This window comes from Mus musculus, chromosome 14 (assembly GCF_000001635.26).
Source record: "Mus musculus strain C57BL/6J chromosome 14, GRCm38.p6 C57BL/6J".
Taxonomy (NCBI): Eukaryota; Metazoa; Chordata; class Mammalia; order Rodentia; family Muridae; genus Mus; species Mus musculus.
In genome coordinates, this window is record NC_000080.6 from 37,205,962 (window position 1) to 37,226,099 (window position 20,138).

Here is a 20,138-nt window from a genome sequence, read left to right on the forward strand (position 1 = left end):
TTTCTCCAACAAGGCCACACCTCCTAATAGTGCCACTCCCTATGGGCCAAGCATTCAAACACAGGAGTCTATGGGAACACATTTATTGAAACCACCACACTACCAGAGACTCTTTGTTCTATCTGCTGTGATGCTTATGTAACACACACTTTCTTGTGTGAAGTGGGATACATAATTTATTTTTGTTTTCTTGTTTTGAAACAAATATTCACCCTTCATTTTAGTTGTTGCTGTTGTTGTTCTTCTTTCTCCCCGCTCCAATACATCTCTTCCTCTGCTCCTTCTCCTCTCCTTTCTTTTCCTTCTCCTTTTCTTCCTCCTTCTCTAGTTTTCTGAGACAGGGTCTCTCTGTGTAGTCCTGGGTGTCTTGGATCTTGCTTTGTAGATCCCACTAGCCTCAAAGTTAGAGATATGCCTGCCTCTGCCCACCAAGTACTGGGTTTAAAGGTGCAAGCAACCACAGAATCCCCCATTTTTATTACACAGCTTCAATTCTTCCTTCTCACCTATAGACATCAGGAGTGATGATCATACTTGTCTTCCTCTTCCTTCTCTTCTTTTTTTCATTCTGCTTTCTTTCTTGACATAGGAGGTAGCCTAGGCTGGATTCTCCATCTTCCTGTTTTAACCTCTTGAATTGTGAGATTACAGGCATGTGCCATTGTGTCCGTTTTACAATTTAAATTCTAAACATTAAACATTCTAAAATTCTTCTGATGGCAATTATAAAGTTAAACTAATTGATTAAATATCTTCAACCAAAACTCCTTGGTGTTAGGAGGTCTTTTCCGGAGATTGAAGGCACACAGAGGAACAGATACAGGAGGAAGGAAGAACTCAGAAAGGAGCTGAAGTACAAGATCTTAGAGTTTATAGAGGAGAAAAAATACATAATAACTATTTTTCTTGGAGAGATCAGGGAAGACTTGCTGGGATGGGAAGCTCTGCTGAGGTAGATAGATAAATAGATAGATAGATAGATAGATAGATAGATAGATAGATAGATAGATAGAGCCATTAGTGAAATTTCAATAAAAAATAGGACATTTCAAGGTTAAGTCTGTAACAGAAAAATGATTCCATTAGTAGGAAGGATTTTAAAGATAGATAATCAAGATATATGACTTGTTCTGATCCCTACTCTAAAGGATAGCCATCCTCCGAGACCCTGAAAATACATACAAAAAAAAATACCTGCCTAAGAAGCCTTCTCAGGGATCAGGCACACCTCTCTTAGATTCACATACACCCTCTTCCTGGTTGTCACACTCTGGCCTGTCTTCCACTGGCAGGAGATGGCCTTTTACTCAAAACAGACACAGTTATGACTGGGAGCAGCTGGATGGGTATATGAAATTGGCTTCTATGGCTTCATTGTGCCACAAAGCTTCTAGCAGAGGCAGATTACACCTGAGCAACAATGGATTATGGTTCAAGATGAGCGTAAATGTAGAGGTGATTATTCATCACCTTAAAAATCCCCATAGATACGGGGTTAAGAAGTGAGAACTCTGGTGCCCAGGAGGTTTCAAGCTCTTTGTTCATCTTGAAGTCACTTCTGTTCTACTCACAGTCCACAGGCTGTTGTTTCTGATCATGTTTATTGAACAGAAAGTATAAAAAATAAGATGGCTTCTGAGAAAAGCCATATATTGGAATGTGGACTGTTGCTCAGAGGATTGGGCCAGGCAGAAGCCAGGATGAATTGAGCTCTGCAGTGCACTCATCTGGGCCTGGTGTCCCCAGAGAAAACTGGCTTGAGGTTAGATTGGAAGATGAGGAAGAGAGTGGAAGGCATCTACTTTTGAAGTGAGCCTTTCCTTCCTACGTCCAACAAGGGATTTGTTTTCTCACACTAGGAGAAAGAGCAAGAACAGACTGACTTCAACAGCTCCTGACCCCTCCTGTTTCGCCTCCCTGAGGAAAGAGGGATAGGATGCTGGCTCAAGACTGCCTTGTCTACTGGTTGCTGCATTTTTCCCTCGTTAACACAATTAAAAACAAACTTGATGCCTGATATTGCATATTTTGTATTTCTTAGGTGGTTTTTTTTTTTTTTGTGGTTTTTCAAGACAGGGTTTCTCTGTATAGTCCTGGCTGTCCTAGAACCTACTTTGTAGACCAGGCTGGCCTTGAACTCAGAAATCTGCCTGCCTCTGCCTCTCGAGTGCTGGGTTTTTAGTATGTAATGATACATGTCCAATATTGTTACCATAAGAAGCATGGTCTAGCCAAAGGCTGTCAGCATAGAATTTAGTTCAGATTAACTGAAGTTTCCCAGGACAGTCAGTAGATCACAAAGGTGAGAGAAGGGTCTGGGACCTGTTTGTCTCCAGTCTTATTTTTACTGAACTACATGTGATCACATGCTTTGATTTTTCTAAACTGTCTACATGCTGTCATTGCTTTAATTATTCTCACACTTCTATCTGTTTGGAGAATACAGAAGCTGAAAGTCTAAGTCTGTACAAGCTGACATCACTTGGAAAGTTGCCATTCCAGAGGGAAATGGGAGACACTAGCAGCTTCCTTCTATGTTCTTGTTATTTCCAAATGTCTCTAGTGGTGCACATTTGTTTGAAGGAGGAGGTTTAAAAGAGAGCAGAGTATCTTCTTCAGCAGCAGTGTATTATGGCTCTCAGAATCCATCTTAGACTCTTGGCATTTCCTAGGGAGCTCTGCAAATCATTCACAGTGACCAGATATGAAAGAACCTTCCACAGTTAGCATGATCATGTTTCCCCAAGGATGTTGCACAGAGACTTGTCATGGGAAATGGTTGTAAATATATAAAGACTGAATGCTTTGTTTTGATAATAGGAGATGGGTATGATGGCACATGCCTACAAGTCTGGCACTTGAAAGGTAAAGACAGGAAGCACAGCCAAGTAGTTTCCTCAGGAGGATTCAAGACTCTGCTCTTAGCCTTGTGGGGGCATCAGTGTCTTTGGTATTTTGCTGACAGACTTATGAGAAGTCCCTCTTATGCCTGACCTCAGGTCAACAGGTATGAGCCAGAGTTCCCTCTTGTCCTCCCATTCTCCTCTGAGGGTGCAGGACTGGTGTCTTCTGTCTTAGTTAGGGTTTTTATTCCTCCACAAAACATCATGACCAAGAAGCAAGTTGGGGAGGAAAGGGTTTATTTAGCTTACACTTCCACATTGCTGTTCATCATCAAGGGAAGTCAGGACAGGAACTCACACAAGACATGAACTTGGAGGCAGGAGATGATGCAGAGGCCACAGAGGGGTGCTGCTTACTGGTGCTGCTTACAGGGGTGCTTCCCCTGGCTTGCTCAGCTTGCTCTCTTATAGAACCCAGGACTACAAGCCCGGGGATGGCACCACCTACAATGGAAATGTCTTACAGCTGCATCTCATGGAGGCGTTTCCTCAAGGGAGGCTCCTTTCTCTGTGATAATTCCAACTTGTGTTATAGGCTCTTTCCTCAACTTCTCTTCATGACCTCTTCAGTTCTGGCCTTTCATCTACCACTGGTAGATGATCAGAACCGCAATTACACCTCCTCGGAGTACACACACACACAAACACACACACACACACACACACACACACCATCTCTCACTACATCTTCAATCCAGGTGCTTTTCTCTTCTAAAAGGACTTGTATGGATATTTTCTAAACAATTTAAATTTATTGGTCTTGGAAGAGATGCTTGTCCTGTCCAGCTACACTTGTTTTTCCCTCTCCTCATGGTTAGGGTACCATATGCCCTTGTGGGGCAGTGGTTCAGGAAAACACCCCTTGCTACTCAACTTTCTGTAAATATGACCAAAATACTCAAGAGAACAATGTAGAGGGGAGGCTGGTTTCCAAAGACTGGTCATATTCTGGTGGCTATCATCTCTGAGGAAAAGCCTTTTGCTCATACTGTATGATCTGTGACCTAGGGACGTGGGTGCCATGCACATGCCATACTTTTTAGTGTCTGTGTCACCACACTAGAGCACAGGCTTTATGAAGGCAATACTTTTAGCTGAAGCCAGTACCGTGTTTTGCTTATTATGTTGATTATGTTGACTTGCTTTGGTAAGTTGAGGAATGGAGGGAACACAAGGAAAGGTGAACATTTGAAGCTTTGGTGAAGCTGGGCTGTGTGGATCATGTCCCTCATCTAGGCTTGTAAATATGCATATCCAGAGCAGCCCACACATTCTTTTATGAAAATCATGCCAGCTTTGGAACTGCAGGACAGAGCAGCTTTTAGTATGGCTGGGCAGCAACACAAGGTTTCCAATTGCTCATTTTTTCAAGGGTAATGGCAAAGCCCAGCTGCTGCACTGTGCCCAAGCTCACTGGGCATATTTTATTGCAAGGGAAGATGCCTGTGACCCTTGTTGAAAAGATATGACAAATGCAGTATAGATGTTTATGGAAGATTCAGCTCATGTGCTCTCACCAAAATGTTCAGCTGAGATAGTCAGGTCTTCACTCCTTAGCTACTTCAGGGACGATCACATTCTCAGTAGGTGCTGAGGCTTCAGTGTAAAGGGAATGCATTCACTTCAGGTATTTTATTTGTTAGTACTATTTTTGTAAGATTTATACTTTGGGATAACGTATTTTATTTTGGGATGAAAGCCTATATAGGTATCAATGTTGTATACTACCAAATCATTTTAGAAACATCTTTTATCTGATATTTTTATGCATCTAGAATATTAAAAAATGAGACTCAAAGAACCTTAACTTGAGTCAGATAATTTGACTTTAGCATCTAACCAAGAGTCCAAAAAACTCAAAGGGAGACAAGGACAAATTCCAAATTAAATTGGTGATGAATTGGAGAAATACATGGGCTTCATTCCATCTCTGCAATCAGGCCCTTAAACATGATCTAGGGCTTGAATACATGAATCCAGCTCATCTCCGAAATCAGCACCAAGTTCAGAAGCTGGAAGGATCGATGCCGTTGGAAGTGAGATGTCATAAATCAAGTGTGATCAGATAGTTATGTAAATCCTGGCTCAGGCTGGAAAGGTCTTGAGTTAGCAGTTACAGCAAGAGGCCAACAGCAAATAAAAACCAAACCAAACCAAACCAAACCAAACCAAACCAAACCAAACCAAACCAAACCAAACCAAAGACCAAAAACCTTCCAACCTCCTTCTCAGGGCAAAGCAGACTTGTGCTCAGGCTTGGGGGCTGGCACTTAGGAAGCAAGTCTGCCAATGTTCATGTCCATGTCTACATTGCAGGACCATGGAGAGGTTTTCTTTCAAGCAGCTAGGGTAACAGCAGCATGGTGCTGTCAGGTCCCGGCTGAACAGTTGGGTTCATCAGTGATGTGCCTCAGGAAACAGCTAGTAGGGTGTCTAAAAGTCTTGAACAAAGTTCAGGACAGTTGAATGTAGATAGCACACATTTGTTAGAAAGATTATGAGCAGTACTCCTGCCCAAGTCTACAGCTCTGAACACATAGCAAACTTTGGAACCTATGAAGTATTCTTTTCCTTATTTGGGAATGAATATAATGGGGTCTGATCTGGCCAATTTTTCAAAGTTGTATCTTTCTTTGGCTACTTAGCTTTTCAGTTTCAAGGCTGTCGTGATTTTTGGGGTATTTCATGAACAGTAAGACCCACAGGTTCCAGCAAAAGCTTGAGTTAGAAGTAAATAATCCTGAAAAGCGTATTTGAGGACATATATTGAGAGATGATTAACCACAAAGCATCGTAGCTTCAAGTACTAGTAAAGAATAGATTCCACTATAGGTAAGAGAAAAGCATCATTTGGCTGCGGCTTAAAGAGATTATGTCTGCATGTCTCATGTGGCTCATACAAGAGGAACGCGGCATGTCAGCAACTTGGTGAATATTGGTAACTCATGCTGCTTCTACCTTGTGGCTCCACCGTCCCAAGGGTTTGGGTGGCATCTAGGCTTCAGCCTTTATGTTCACATCCCAGAAAGCAGAAATTAGGAAAAGAAAGAAAAGAAAAGAGAAGAAAGAAGAAAAGAAGTGTCTTCCCAGAGGCCTCACATATACTTGGTCTTAAACTCATTACTTTGAACTTGGTCACATGTCTGCACTGAGAAGCCCATGTGGCTGGAAAAATACAATATTTTAGATGGCACAGTTAAAAACAGAAGATGAAAAACAAAATAAAGACAAAAGATAAAACAAAAAACAAAATACAAAAAAAAAAAAAAAAACCAAAAAAACAAAAAAACCCTCCTGGATTTGGAACCTGTGGCTTTGCACACCAGAGGCAAGTTCTCTCACTGTGTTACGTGCTCTGCTGTGCAAGAGGGAACTCTTTAACTAAGGAGAAGAGGAACAGATGCTGCTCTTCTCATCTGTCTCTTCCCTTGTTCTGTAGCAGATACAGTGTGCTCCGTGGGGCCACAGATCTGAGGAGTGTTGACAGACAGTGACAGAGGATAGTCGTCTCTGTTTTACAATAGTCACAGGGAACGTTACCTTTATAGAAACTTGAAGTTTAGACACATGAAACACCTGCTCTGAGATCACACAGTCAGGGAGTAAGGACTGGAAAGTGGCTCGCTCTGACTCACAGCAAAGCAATTCTTTTCCACTGTCCTCTACCAGCAAGCTGTTAGTGTGGGCAGATCGGAAGGGTTGGCAGGGAAGTCCCTTACTGGCCACACAGCTGTGAGGCCATCCAGAGTCTGTATGTGTTTGCCATGTGGATTGATTTTTATAAGGAATGATGCTGATTGTATATGCAATGGACTTATCTGGCTCCTGACAGGTCAGGCCTGGATCCAGCCCATGGGCCAGTTTCAGGAGTCAGACTTTCACCTCATCCTAAGACACAGAGGGCCAAAACAATAAGGGATCTTTAAAATGCAATGACAGAAGATTTTGTTTTTGTTCTGATCCACAGTCGCTTTGCTCTATTCTTCAATATATTTTTGTGAGACTTGTCCTTTTATACTGTTTCCATAGAGAGGTGATGGCGAAAAGTTTAAGTGAACTTTATTCTGCTGAAGTCCAGGTTGGACTTCATCAGAAAGAAACCAGGAAAACCCTAGATACATCCCCATGTAATTGCTGGTAAAGCATCAGAGTTATAGACAGAAGCACATACTTGTGCATGATCTTGTTCAAAGCAGTACCAGGGCTCTGCAGCAAAACAGTAGGAAAACCCTGGAGAGGGCTTCCGAGAATGGGGAAGGATGGTTGTTTATTTGGTTGATCGTTCCTTTTGTCCAGAAGGGTCATTTAACCTATGTTAGAAATTTGTAATGTCATGAGGCCTCAGAGTGCCAAAGAATTGAGTCACAGTTAAGTGCAAGGTGCACCTGAAGGAACATGGGCTTTGGCTTATAGACGTAGGTTGTTGGGTAGCTAAGCCTGTTGTATCCTGCTTTGTGACCTAAGATTGGTTTCGAAGCACCAGCCTCAAATATAGGCATCTAGTCCCATTTTGTAGAGATTTCAGAAGGGATATGTATAGGTACATGTGTAAATGTCCTAAAATGTCTACCCCATTTATAAAGAGCTTATGATATCAAGTGTCATGGTAGTGCATGCTGTAGAACAGAGGTCTGAGGTTCTTTGAAAGACACTCATTGGTTCTATAAGGCATTTTATATCATCTATTGCTATGAAACAAACTACTCCAAACTTAGTCCTTAATGTCAGGATTGTGGAATCTGAGCAGGGCAAAGCAATGATAGCTCCTGCTGTTTCACAATCATTTGTGTGGTTGTGTATGCCAGGACCGTGCCTGGCTCAGACCATGAATGGCATGATTCACACGGTAGCATTTCTTTTGTGATGACAGGAACATTAAAGACTGGTCATGTGTTTTTCTCTGTGTGCATGGTCTCTGCCACAGAGTGAGACCTTATGTAGAAAGAGCTCACAAAGACTAAAATAAGGTCATGCCAGACTCTGTCTGTCTGTCTGTCTCTTTATTTCTCTCTCTTAATCTTTTCTTTTTGAGACAGATTTCTCTGTTTAGCCCTGGCAGACCTGGAACTCACTCTGTAGGCCAGAGTGGCCTCAAAGATCAGTCGGCCTCTCCCTCCCAAGTACTGGCATTAAAGGTGTACCCCGTCACCACTGGCTTTCTGTAAGTCCTTAGTGTCTAGACCTGTAATCATGAATGTAGATTTGTATCTGCATGCTATGTGTAGAAGTGTGCAAACAAGGAGTGTACGAGTTTATGTGACTGTGCCGGTGTGTGCTATGACAATATGAATGAAGGCAAGTGTATGGGGACAGACACATAAAGCTTGCAGAGGTGAGGGGGACACAAAACTGAGCGAAGGTAAAGATCCACCAGCACTTGGAACGCTCCTGATCCCAAAGCTTTAGCTCATTTGCTGCTGTGCCTCGTGCCATGTCACAATTTTTTTTGAGCAATTACCATAAAGAACAGGAGTTCTGTTGAATTAAGGCGGAGCCAGGAGCTCAGCCTTCTCCCCTCTTTACTCCTGGCAAAAAGCAGTGGGCATCTCCGAGGACATACCCTCGTAGTCTTTGGGAGCTGTCACTTCCCTTATGGTGCTTTCAAGAGTGCGTTCTTCCCCGTAAGAGGAGGAGCTGATACTAAAATCTGGTTCCCTAATTGGTCCTTGATTTGGTCAGTGAAGAAGGAGGAAGCCAATTACTGGGCGAAGAGTCAAGGTAAGAATTCTGGGTCCCAGGAGGAAAAAGGGGACATGAGAAAAAAAGAAAGAGCCTTTTGTAGCTATGCTCTCTAACAAAAAGAAAGCGACAGTCATGTATGACCTTGGGGAAATTTGAACAGGTAGCCTCCACCACTGGTGGAGGCTGGCTGATATAGACTAGCTGATAGAGATTAGCGGATAAGTTTAGGACAGGAGATTGCGCTCCCAGCAATTGTGCTACCTGACACATTCTAAAATAATACAGCGGTCTAGTGTTTTCATTTTGCGAAGCTAAGGTGAACACAGAAAGAGAGATGGACTGCAGAGAGCTTTCCTGGGTTGGGGGTTGGTCACGGTTAATCCAAAGCTAAGCCAGGAGCTAAGAGGGGGAGTGTGGGCCATGGCCCAGGTAGAGGAGGAAGAGTGATTTTTAAAACCACACCCAACACTTCCTAAGTTCAGACACCAACCATACCTTCTCGTTTTCTAAGTGACTAACTTGGCCTTGCAGATCTCAGAGCTGGATCTCAGAGTGCAAAAATCTGGATTTACCTTTCTTTCCCATCTCCCCTCTACTTTCTTCCTTCCCTTTCTGTCTTTGGCAGCACTTCCATAAACAGGATGGGATTTTATTTTATTTTTTTTTGTCTCTGCTGCCCGGAAAATTAATTTTCTCTTTCTTAAACCTTTAAGGTCTATTTATGTAGATTCATTTTAAATTGGTGCTGGTTGGTTGCCTTTCACTGAAGCAAATAGTTAAAAAAAGAAATTCAAGGGATATTTTAAATATGCATCTTGTTTAGGGAGGGAGACGAGGGTGGAGGGGTAATCTTATAAATAGTTGGCTAATAATAAGTTTTTGTACATATAGTAAGCATATAAATGTTCCAACTATTCTAAAGGTTACATTCAGGACACTCACATCATACAGGTGAGAATGTCAGTCTAGGACGGTGGGTGCTTTGTATGTTCATACTCACAGGAAGTAGTGGATCAAGGTTCAAAGACAGACTTTTGTCACCGTGTGATGTAAGTATGTCTGGTGTCATCACCCAGATAACAGTATTATTCACCTTCCATTGTGTCTTAGCTTTTAGCTTTTTATGTGCATCAACACCTGTGGGGTTCCGCACGAATGTCGTCAGTTCTACCCAGGAATCTCCAGGATGCTATCTGCCTGTCAGCAGTGCTGGGAGAGTGGGAATAAAAGCCTCTCACATTCTCCTGTACATCTTGAGGGCTAATTTGCTACGGAAACATTTATATGGCGAAGTGAAGCCAAACTACTGTTGGCAAAGTGGGCTCCTTTCTTCTGTAGAGTACCGTAATCACTCAATGGGATTGCAGCAGTCATTACTATTAGCAATCCACCTCTCAGACCCAGCTATAATAAATAAGAAAACCCAGCACTTCAGTGGGGTGATTTGCCTGGGAAACCACAGCTAGGAGAAAGGAAAAAGTACAATTGGATTGAATAGAACTGCAACCACAGTTGGCCACACACACTTCTTTTTTAATTCCTGGAAACACTCTTATACTTAATGCTGTAGGTGTTCATAACCTCAGCTCTTATTTTTGGTCACCAAAATCATTGCCACTACTACCCATGTGATCTGTAAGGTGTGGAAAACCCCACACTTTCCCAAATGACCTTTTATTCAAAGAGAAAAGCATTAGAAAATATTTCTAAATTAACATAAAAAAGAACAAACAAGGACTCATTGATTCAGCCAAAGATTTGCCAAGAGAAAAAATATATCATTTGTAGATGATTTACACATGAGAATGACCAGAAATGGTTAAATTTCAATGTTGGATCAAGGCATCAACACTAAAATAACCTCTAGGAAAATAAGAGGTGCTTAAAGTTTATAAAATAGAAAAAGGAGGCTTCAATCAAGCTAAAAACTGACCCTTAAAAGACTAATTGAAAGTCCCACCTTCTGTACCATGTGTGTATTTTAGGAAGGGGCTGAATTAAAGTCTAAAATCCAATTCCAAATGCACAAGACCATACCTCTCACTGTATCTCTCAGAGTGCAGTTACATCTCACAAAGATGCATGGTGAAGTTTAATTCCCCAGTGCTGACGTGGGAGGTCCTCTAAGAAAAGGGATTAGTTCCTCAGGATGGGTCACTGGATTGAGGTTTTAGGTATTGACAATATTGAAATTACATTATGCTATTCTATTTTATTAAGATGTTGACTCTGGAGTTGGATATGGCCTCTGCCACTCTAAACTCAAGTCTGTTTGTTTACAAATCTCTCTTCTATGTCAGGTGAGTCAACTAATTCTGTTATCCCCTGTTACAAGAATATCTCCTAACTGAAAGTCCTGTCATCAGTCAAAAATTATAGTTGGACTATAGAACAATGTTTCCCTGGGGGTATGGGCAGAAACCAACTTCCAAGGACTGGCTTAACACCAAATGCCTGTAATTGTTCAACAAATCAACATCTGTCCAGATTAAATAATGCTTGTGAATCAAATGCAAAAACTGCAACTCCATGTGTTTATCTACAATAAACATTCTTCATTCTGGCAGCCAAACTTTATCAGTCACCAGGTGGTGTTATTTTAAAGGAGGGGTCATGGAGAACAGCTGTATCTTGGCACTGTATGGCAGGACTGGAGTCCCCAAAGGGAACTCAGGGAGAGGCTATTGATGAAAATGCCACCCAGTTGGAATAAGCTATCCCAGCAGTTTTGGAGATGCCAGTGCCATATGATGGCCATCAACAATAGTCACAATGAGATAGAGTCAACTGGAGACTGGGGACTCCAGTTGAAGACTGCTGGAACATGGGCTTAAGCCAATAGAAAGTCTTTATTAGCTGTCAAGTGACTGCGTTGGGTGTTTGGGATGCCAGTGTAGTCCCGAGCCTTTTTCAGGGTGAGCTCCTTTGCACAAAAATCATGTCTTTGGGTGACATACTTCAATTAACAAGAACAGCCAGAAGCAAACTACAGAAGCCAAAAAACCAAAAAGCAAGGTTAGTACATTTAGAGACTTCTCATAACTATGGATTTTAATGGATTAGTCCTTTGTTTAATTTTGACAGATGATGTTGTCTACATGCTGAGTTTTAGAGATTGAACAGTATCTATCATGGAGTCAGTTGTGCTATGGTCTCAGGGTCTACTGTTACAGGAGCAGGAGATACATTTTGCAGAGGACACTTCCTTGAATTTTCTAAGGATCAAATGAAGCTATTCATTAAAGGATTAATATTAAGTACCAGTTATGGAATAAGCACTTCTCTAAATGCAAACTTTTTGTTGTTGCTGACAGACTCAACAAAGGTTTTTCTTTTCTTTGTGTAGTTTACAATGAAGAGTCTCTTGAAGCAGCAATTTAAGTGGGTATTAGGCAATAGATACAGTAATTAAGAGAATTCATGCTTGTAAGATCCACCCTGAATGGATTCACTTGACTGCCTATGCAACACAATCCAGTCCAGTCAATTCAATTGTAAAATTTCTTTTATGGTATAACATGCCACAAAGTGTCCTCATGAACCGTTGGGCTGCTGCCCCCCCCCCGCCCCCATTTTATCGAACAGGTGGTTGAGACTGAGAAAAGCTCAGTTATTTACGTACCGTTAACTAGAGGGGCAGGTGGCATTTGTATAAAGATTTGTGTGATTTCAAAGTTTGCATGTGATCTATACCTCCACCCCAACTAGGTTTTCAACATGGTACACTTACCTGTTATCTTCGCTTCTGGCTTCAGTTTCCAAGCTTGTAATGCCATGTGACTTCTTTCAAAAAGACAGGACTAAAAGACTAGCACACTGCAGACAGCTGGCATTATCTATTTTATTCTTTGCCTGGGTTAGTATTGAAGTAGCTGAGTGGCAATGAATACATGTTTGCTGAAAGAATATGCAAATGTGTCATAAAGCATAATATCCGTGGTGTAGTTGGGGCATAAATCATTTAGTATGAGCATAATAATTTTTCATGTTAATTTGCAATTGTGGTTAATTTCTGGGTTGATTTTTGTTATTTTAGGTAGGAATTAGTGTTTATAATACTTTTAATATTGGGTAAGATTGACTTCAGAATGAGAAAGCAATTATATTCATGGAGACAGTGCTTGCTAGAGTGTCTATCTATAGAGAAATGTGAGGTGATATTTAATCATCATAGCTGGTGAAGGGGATTCGGACATGCTACCCCAAAATATGCTGCTAAAAGATGATGAGAATCAACAAGTACTGCAATAAATCCCCACTCCAGAGGGAGTTTTATGGCTATGAAGGCTATTCTTGGTTTCCAACTTGACTATGTCTTAAATTAACTAGAACCCAAGTGGCTGAGCACACCTTTGAGAGATTTTTCTTAATTAAATCATTTGAAGTGGGATGACCCACCTTTAATCTGGGCCACACCTTAGGGTGGCCCCCTATATAAAAGACATGGAATAACAAAAGTTTTGCTCTTTGCTGTTTGCCCAGACTCTTGCTGGCACACCATTCCTTCACTGGCATTAGAATCTACTTCTAAGGGATTCCAAAATATAAGGAAGACCAGATGAGACATCCAGACTCATGGACTGAACAACTACTAGATTCTACGACTTTCTGTTGATAGACAGACATTGTTGGATATGCTGAACTATAGCTTGTAATCAATTTTAATAAATTAATAAATAAATAAAAGCCAATCTAATAAAAATAAATCTCATAAATAAATATAAAATAAGCCACATTCTAATAAATATGTTCACTATATAAGTTCTGTTCCTTGAGAGAACATGACTAAGACAATGGCCATGAAGAAGATGGAAATTCACTATCAAAACAGGCTTGCAGAAGTAAGTTTACTTAATAATCTTTCTCCTCCATGACTCTTCATGTTCCTTGCCTTCTCCAGTTTTCCACTCCTAGACATTCTTCCTGTGCTTCATCATGTCCCATATGTATCACCTTGGTTAAAATTGTCTCTAACCCTCTTGTCCTGCTCACTTGTTTGGTGTTTTTATTTCTCTTCTGTGAGGTTACCCATACGTATATGAAAGGCCATTTTCTCGTATGAATCTGTCTATTGGCATTTTAGTTTGCAGAGTCCCTACGCACAAAATAAGAGGAAAGTTTTAATGCAGCTTATAGGTCTATTACCATCATGTTACAAAACTCGATGAATTAAGATCAGAAAAATGCAGAACATAAAGGTATGTTTAATGGAACATACTTCATTTAATGATCTTATTTTAATTTATATTACTTATAATCAATTTGGATTTTTTTCTGATATCAGATTGCCCTCCTGAACTCTTTCTCTCTCTCTTTCTTCCTTCTTTCCTTTCCTTCTTTCTTTCTTTCTTTCTTTCTTTCTTTCTTTCTTTCTTTCTTTCTTTCTTTCTTTCTTTCTTTCTCTTTCTTTTATTTATTTTTTTGAGACAGAATCTTGCTGTGTAGTTCCACCTAAGTTTGAATTTATAATCTCCCTGCCTTAGCTCCCCTCTTGATGAGTGTGTGCCACCACAGATAGTTCACCTCCTGTTTTCTGGTCTCAGTCATTCTCTACTCCTCTTGCCATGATAACCGAGAACCTTTCGATTCTGCTTCCTTTAAATCCTTAAACTGCCACCTCTGGCAGTGCTCAAAAGTATTTTTTTTTTTTTTTGTTCCTCACCCATCTAATTCCCACTTCTTTTTTTCTACTTGTGAACAAAAAGCCAGAACTGGAGCTCCTGCTTGGAATCAGTGTGCTTCTGCACCAAACTATTCTTTTTACTGAAACCTTTGTGGTGCTTTACTTCAATATGTCAATCATCTTTTCATAGCTTTGACAAAATACGTGAAAGAAAGCATCTCTGTCACTGCTAATGTTGATGGTTAAGTTGATAGACTCTATAATCATCTTGAAGATAAATCTCTGGGCATGTTCTGGAGAGAGCTTTCAAGATTGAGTTTATTGACGTGGAGAGACCCACCCAAGCTGTGGATAACCACATTTCATGGACTGGAGTCCTGGAAATTGAGAACCAGCATGCATCTCTATTGTGTCCTAATGACTATTAGAAATCTTCAGTGTATTCCACATGAATAAAAGGGGGCTGGTATAAATTGATTCCATCTCATGATTCCTAAAATCACATTATATATCCTCTTTAAGTCTCCACCTATGTATGTCTCTACCTCAACAAAGTGGGTTCCAAGTTTCAAGCCATAGGTGATAACTCAAAAACAAATATGTACAGACCTGGGTTTTCTTAACCACTCATGAGGACAGCTTTGGCATATTCTGACTTCACTCTAAACTCACACATTTGAAGTGCACTGGGAAATTACAGAGGGAGCTTTGCAAGGAGAGGAGTCTATTCCATTCTGCATACAGGAAGTTGTTCACTTCTCTTTTGATTCCTAAGCTCCAATTCCAGTCGTCATATGCTTGGAAGCAGTTGTGATAACTATACCTTCTACTCTCTCTCTCTTCCTCTCTCTCTCTCTCTCTCTCTCTCTCTCTCTCTCTCTCTCTCTCTCTCTCTCTCTCTCTCTCTCCCCCATCACTGACGTCTCTCTTCTCTCCTCCCTTTCTAGCACCTTCTTAGCCACACACATTACATTTGTGTTCACATTTGTGGACTCCTTTCCACATCTTTTTGTTGCTATTTCAGTCTCTCTTTTCCTCTTCTACCTTTGGAGACCCCACTTTTAATATTCATTCAGCAAAATCAAAGATCCTCCTTGTTACCCACTATTCTTGGAACTCAGAGATTGAAAGTGTCCTCCAAAGAAATCTTTCTCTTATCAGGGTAATACCTTTCACATTGCTCCTCTTTATTGCCATATACTAGACTCACATATTATTGAATGAATTAATGAGCAACACGAAAATTTCTTTGGACAATTTAATCCCCCTAAGTCTACGCTTTGAATTTACTTGTTTTGTCTTTAGCCCCCAAATGGACAGAGTTTTAGTGTAAATTGGCCAGTTGCCATAGTTAGCACCACTGTGTAACCTAGAATCTGACTGGGGAAGAACTTGCCAGAATCATTCACTTTGATGCTTGAATCCTCTATTTTGCCATCACCATTTGGGTCTCCTTCTGTTGCTGGCAAGCCAATATTTCCCTCTAAAGGACTTAGGGCAGAATATCTGAAAATCTGGAAAGGCTCACTGTGGTGGCAATAGTGCTATTGATCTATACCTTCCTGCTTGAGATCAGGTGAGTCCATTTGACATAGGCCAATGAGAAGCCAGTAGGAAGTTGTGTGTGACACCCCCTGCAAGAGCTTGAGTAGTCAGGTATGATACTCCATGCTTGATTATCCCTGAGATAATCCCTGTTGAGAAGATCTGTAGAGAATTCAGTATCAGTCTTTACCCCAGTGAAAAGCAAGCTTTCCACACCATTCCTTTCCCCACCCCTATACTAGACATAGGGAGCTAGTGAGAAATGCATGCTTGCATTCAACACTGAGCTAGGGGACTAGCGCTCTTGTTATTCTGACTGATACAGCCACTAAAATTGGCTTTGCTATTGTGAACACCTTTCAACTCATCTGCTAAGTAATTCAATAGAATCAGATTTCCACACCTTCTGAGGCATATACAAATATGTAGGAAAGAATATTTTCCAATATGCTCCTGGATAACCTGAGAGCTTTTATTTACAAAGAATAAATTTGGTTTGGGATTTCTTTATTTTTTCTTTTGTATGTAGTCTTTTCTCAGGAAGCAGTGGCTCTGGAGGCCCAGGAAGTGTGGTATCTGGACACAAGACAATCAAGATTTGGAGAAAGAACACAGGAAAGAACCAGTTTCCACTTCCTCCTTCACACAGATGTGATTTCTGTTTCTGTCTCTTCAATATTGTTTCAAGTAAAAAATCGCAACTCTCTATATACTCACCCAGCCTTTTCTGTGAGTTAAAAATACACTCAAAGGTTCTGCACTTGAGTTATCAAGGGTAGATGCTTTCCTGTAAATGAATGCCCTTCACCAAAGTTTTGGGTACTTGCTAGTGTTGAGGTGAGTGCTCAAAGGCGGATGATCTACAGTGCCCATTGAAACTGTCATCTGGAGAACAGCAGAGTTCACATAGAAACGGATAGAACTGTGTCTGAAAACCTGTGCATTCCCCTCTCAGTTACCCCAAGGGCCAGAGCAAGCACAGCAGTTATTCTACTTGGTCATCTGGTTGCTAGTCTTTGAAAAAGATATGGCAGAGTGGATGCTACAAATAACTCTTCCCTGCTGCCCAGGTATCACCAAATTATTAACAATCCATGCTGTCTGTTAGGTATTTATTTTTTCTTCTTTCCTCTACAGATTAAACCTTAGAGATGATTGTCATGGGAAAGGGGGAACTATGAAAAGACATATACTTGCAGACATCAGCAAGTAAGTGTGCTCTTTATTCCTTTAAAGGAGCGTCCTGGAGAGATTAAGCTTACTAAAACAGAATTACCAGATTGAAAAGTTTAAAACATTATTATTATTATTATTATTATCACTATTATTTTGAGACCGGATCTCATGGTGTAGCTCAGGCTGCTTTCAAAGCAGAGATCTTTCTGCCTCATCCTCCCCAGTGCTGGGATTACAGATGTCTATCTCCACAGCTGGCTTGAAACATCTTCGTCAAGTGAGTTTTAAAATGGTTTATAAGCACTATTCATTCATTTTAATGAATATGTTAAATACTTGTTACGTAGTGAGTACTTTGAAAGAACTTAGAAAATAATGAATGAATGAGTTGATTTAGCCTCATTAAGACTTTACTTAGTCTGGGGGACCACAGACAAGCAAATCAGATGCTGTGACTATGAGCTTGATCAGAATGTTTGCACAACATTCTGCTAGAAAGCAATGTAAGCACTCAACCCAGACACACGCAACAGAGGTAGTGGTTCCTCACCTGAATTTTAAACAGAGCAATTAGGACTTATGTAAACAGGAAGGAGGGAGTGTGGAAAGGTCTAGAAATAAGAGACAATGTGGTAGATTGTAAAACCATCAGAGCAGAGTGGACATTCGAGATAAAGAGTTATGGGAGGCATGGTAGGGGACAGGTTTGAGCGTGCTATTAGACACCCAAATAAAAATGAGGAGCATAAACTTAAGCATACACATATATAACACATGTGCATGCACGTATATTGAGTTCCAAGGAGAGTTTTCTTATGTATATATGCATTTACATAATCATTATGTAGAACCAGAAGATCATTTAAATAATGAGTACATAGCTGTCATCAGAAAGGCTTCACCCAGCACCTGATGAAAATAGATGCAGTTACCCACAGTCAAACATTAGGTAGAGCTTGTGGAATCTTGTAGAAGAGGCAGAGGAAGGATTGAAGGATCCAGAGGGGTCAAGGACATAACCAGAAAACCTACAGGGTCAACTAACCTGGGCCCATAGGGGCCCACAGAGACTAAACTGCCAACTAGAGAGCATGCATGGGATGGAGGTAGACCTTCTACACATGTGGGCAGCTCGGACTTCATGTGGGACTCCTAACAGCAGGAGCAGGGCCTGTCTCTGACTCCATTTCCTGGCTTTAGATCCCTTTCCTCTAACTGCTCTGTCTTGTCTAGCCTCAATAGGAGAAGATGCCCCTAATCTTACTGCAAGTTGATATGCTAAGGCAGATTGATATCTGTGGGAGGCCTCTCTTTTTCAGAGAACAAAGGAAGGAGAGGTGGGTTGGGGGGAGGGGAGGGGAGAGGGAGCAACTGGGAGGAGAGGAAGAAGGGGAAACTGATCGAGATGTAAAGTAAATAAATTAATAAAAAATAAAAAATAATAGTAATAAAAATAAATAATGACTACAGATTAAAGCAACTAAAAGAACCAGTTGAACCCGGAGAGCTGGTCTATTAGAGTGAAGAAGTGATTGTTTTCCCCTTATGTCAGGTTTTTAAATTCCACAAACACGTTGCTCCTATTTGACTGAATCCCTCAAAAGTTCATGGTGTGGAAACTCAGTTCTCAAATCCATGTTAATGGTATTTGAAGATGGGGGTCTTTAGGAGGTAATTAGGCTTAGGTAGGGTTGTTCGGATAGGGCCCTATAACTGCATGGATGTTTTCTAAGAAGAGAAAGGAGGTCTGAGCTAGTGCAGTTGCTCTTCTGGTTTGGTGATGCCCTCTTCCCTCATCTGGGGTTAATTATCTGCTGACCATTCCCTTGGACTTCTTAGTCTTCATAAATGAAATCTATTCTTTATAAATCATCCAGTATATAGCATTAAAGTATAGCAACAGAAAACAACCAAGGCGTCGTTTCTACTCAAACAGTGCAAACACTAGGTAAGTTATATAGTAAAACAGAGCACCTCTCTTTCCCATAGAGGTGTTGTGGGTGTGACTGCTGTGTCACATGTATATAAGTATATGGCAGAGAGGAGAGAGGCTGTGTCTATGCTTTAGTGTTCGGACCTATGAAGATCTGAATGATTGGTAGGCTAACATTCCCCGAAAAAAGTGTTGGATGACTACCAGTCTGGTTCTAGGCAGGCCTGAACAGGCTCTCAGGACAGAGAACAAGCTAGAGACTAGCAGAACGCTAGCTGGGAATGTTAGCCCCTAGCAGGAGTGAGCCTGAGACAGATGACCCTTACAAGAGGCCACTACGGCAGTCTGGGTAAGGAGTGAGTCAGAGATGACCACCAGACTGATGCCATGGGCCTGGGCAGGGAGCTAGCCTGAGATGACCACTTGTCTGACAATATAATACACAAGCTGTAAGTAGCACTTCTGAGACAACCCTAAACAGTCAGAGAACCCAGGCACCACTAAGAGAAGCAAGCAAGTGGTGGAGAAATGGAAGAGAAAGAGAAACAGAAGGATGTATGCAAAATGAAGAGCTGGTCCTGGTTGTAGTTAGGTGGAGAGGGGAAGGCAGTTTGCTGATGAGCCAGTCATTGGGTGTGATCCATGGCTTTGAACTGGCCCACCCCAACATCTACCCAATTGACGAACTGACAGACTATATGAAGGGGCTGGTCCTACTGATCCAAAACAACAGGATCTTTGTGACACAGGGCTCCCAGTAAAGTTCCAGTATTGACAGAGTAGCAGAAGCCAGAGGCCTCAATCAAATCAACTGCTCAGTGCAGTGAACATTTGCAAACAAAGAATTGTGGATGAAGGGTATACTGTAGGATACACCGTGACACACTCCAGCTTCCACAACAAGATTCTTTTTTTTTCTCTCTTTGGTGGGGAGGAGGGAGGCTTGCAAGGGAGGAGGTTTGGTATGAGGGGAGGGGGACATGAGTGGGATTGGAGTGTATGATGTGAAATTCACATAGAACCAATTAAAAAAGTTAAAAATAAGAAAGAACATAGCCAATTTGATAGTATTAAAACCTTAAAAAGATGGTTCACCATGAAGACGAAGGCTTATAGTTAGAAAGATAAGTCGTCTATCATCATTTGGGCTTGGTGATTAGACCTGTGGTGGTACCTTATGAGGGAATAGTGAGGAAGCCTGCTTACCTCATGGAGGCCAGGAAGCAGAAAGAAAGAAGAGGAAGAAGAAGCCGGAGCTTCACTGTTATCTTTAGGG

General features: G+C 41.2%; 1 non-coding gene across 1 annotated transcript; it reads left to right on the plus strand.

Annotated features, from left to right (window-relative positions):
- Window positions 1-18,907: 18,907 nt before the first annotated feature.
- Window positions 18,908-19,040, plus strand: Gm22469. The gene has a single exon (XR_003951291.1). It is a non-coding gene; the product is annotated as a small nucleolar RNA SNORA17 (small nucleolar RNA).
- Window positions 19,041-20,138: the final 1,098 nt, after the last annotated feature.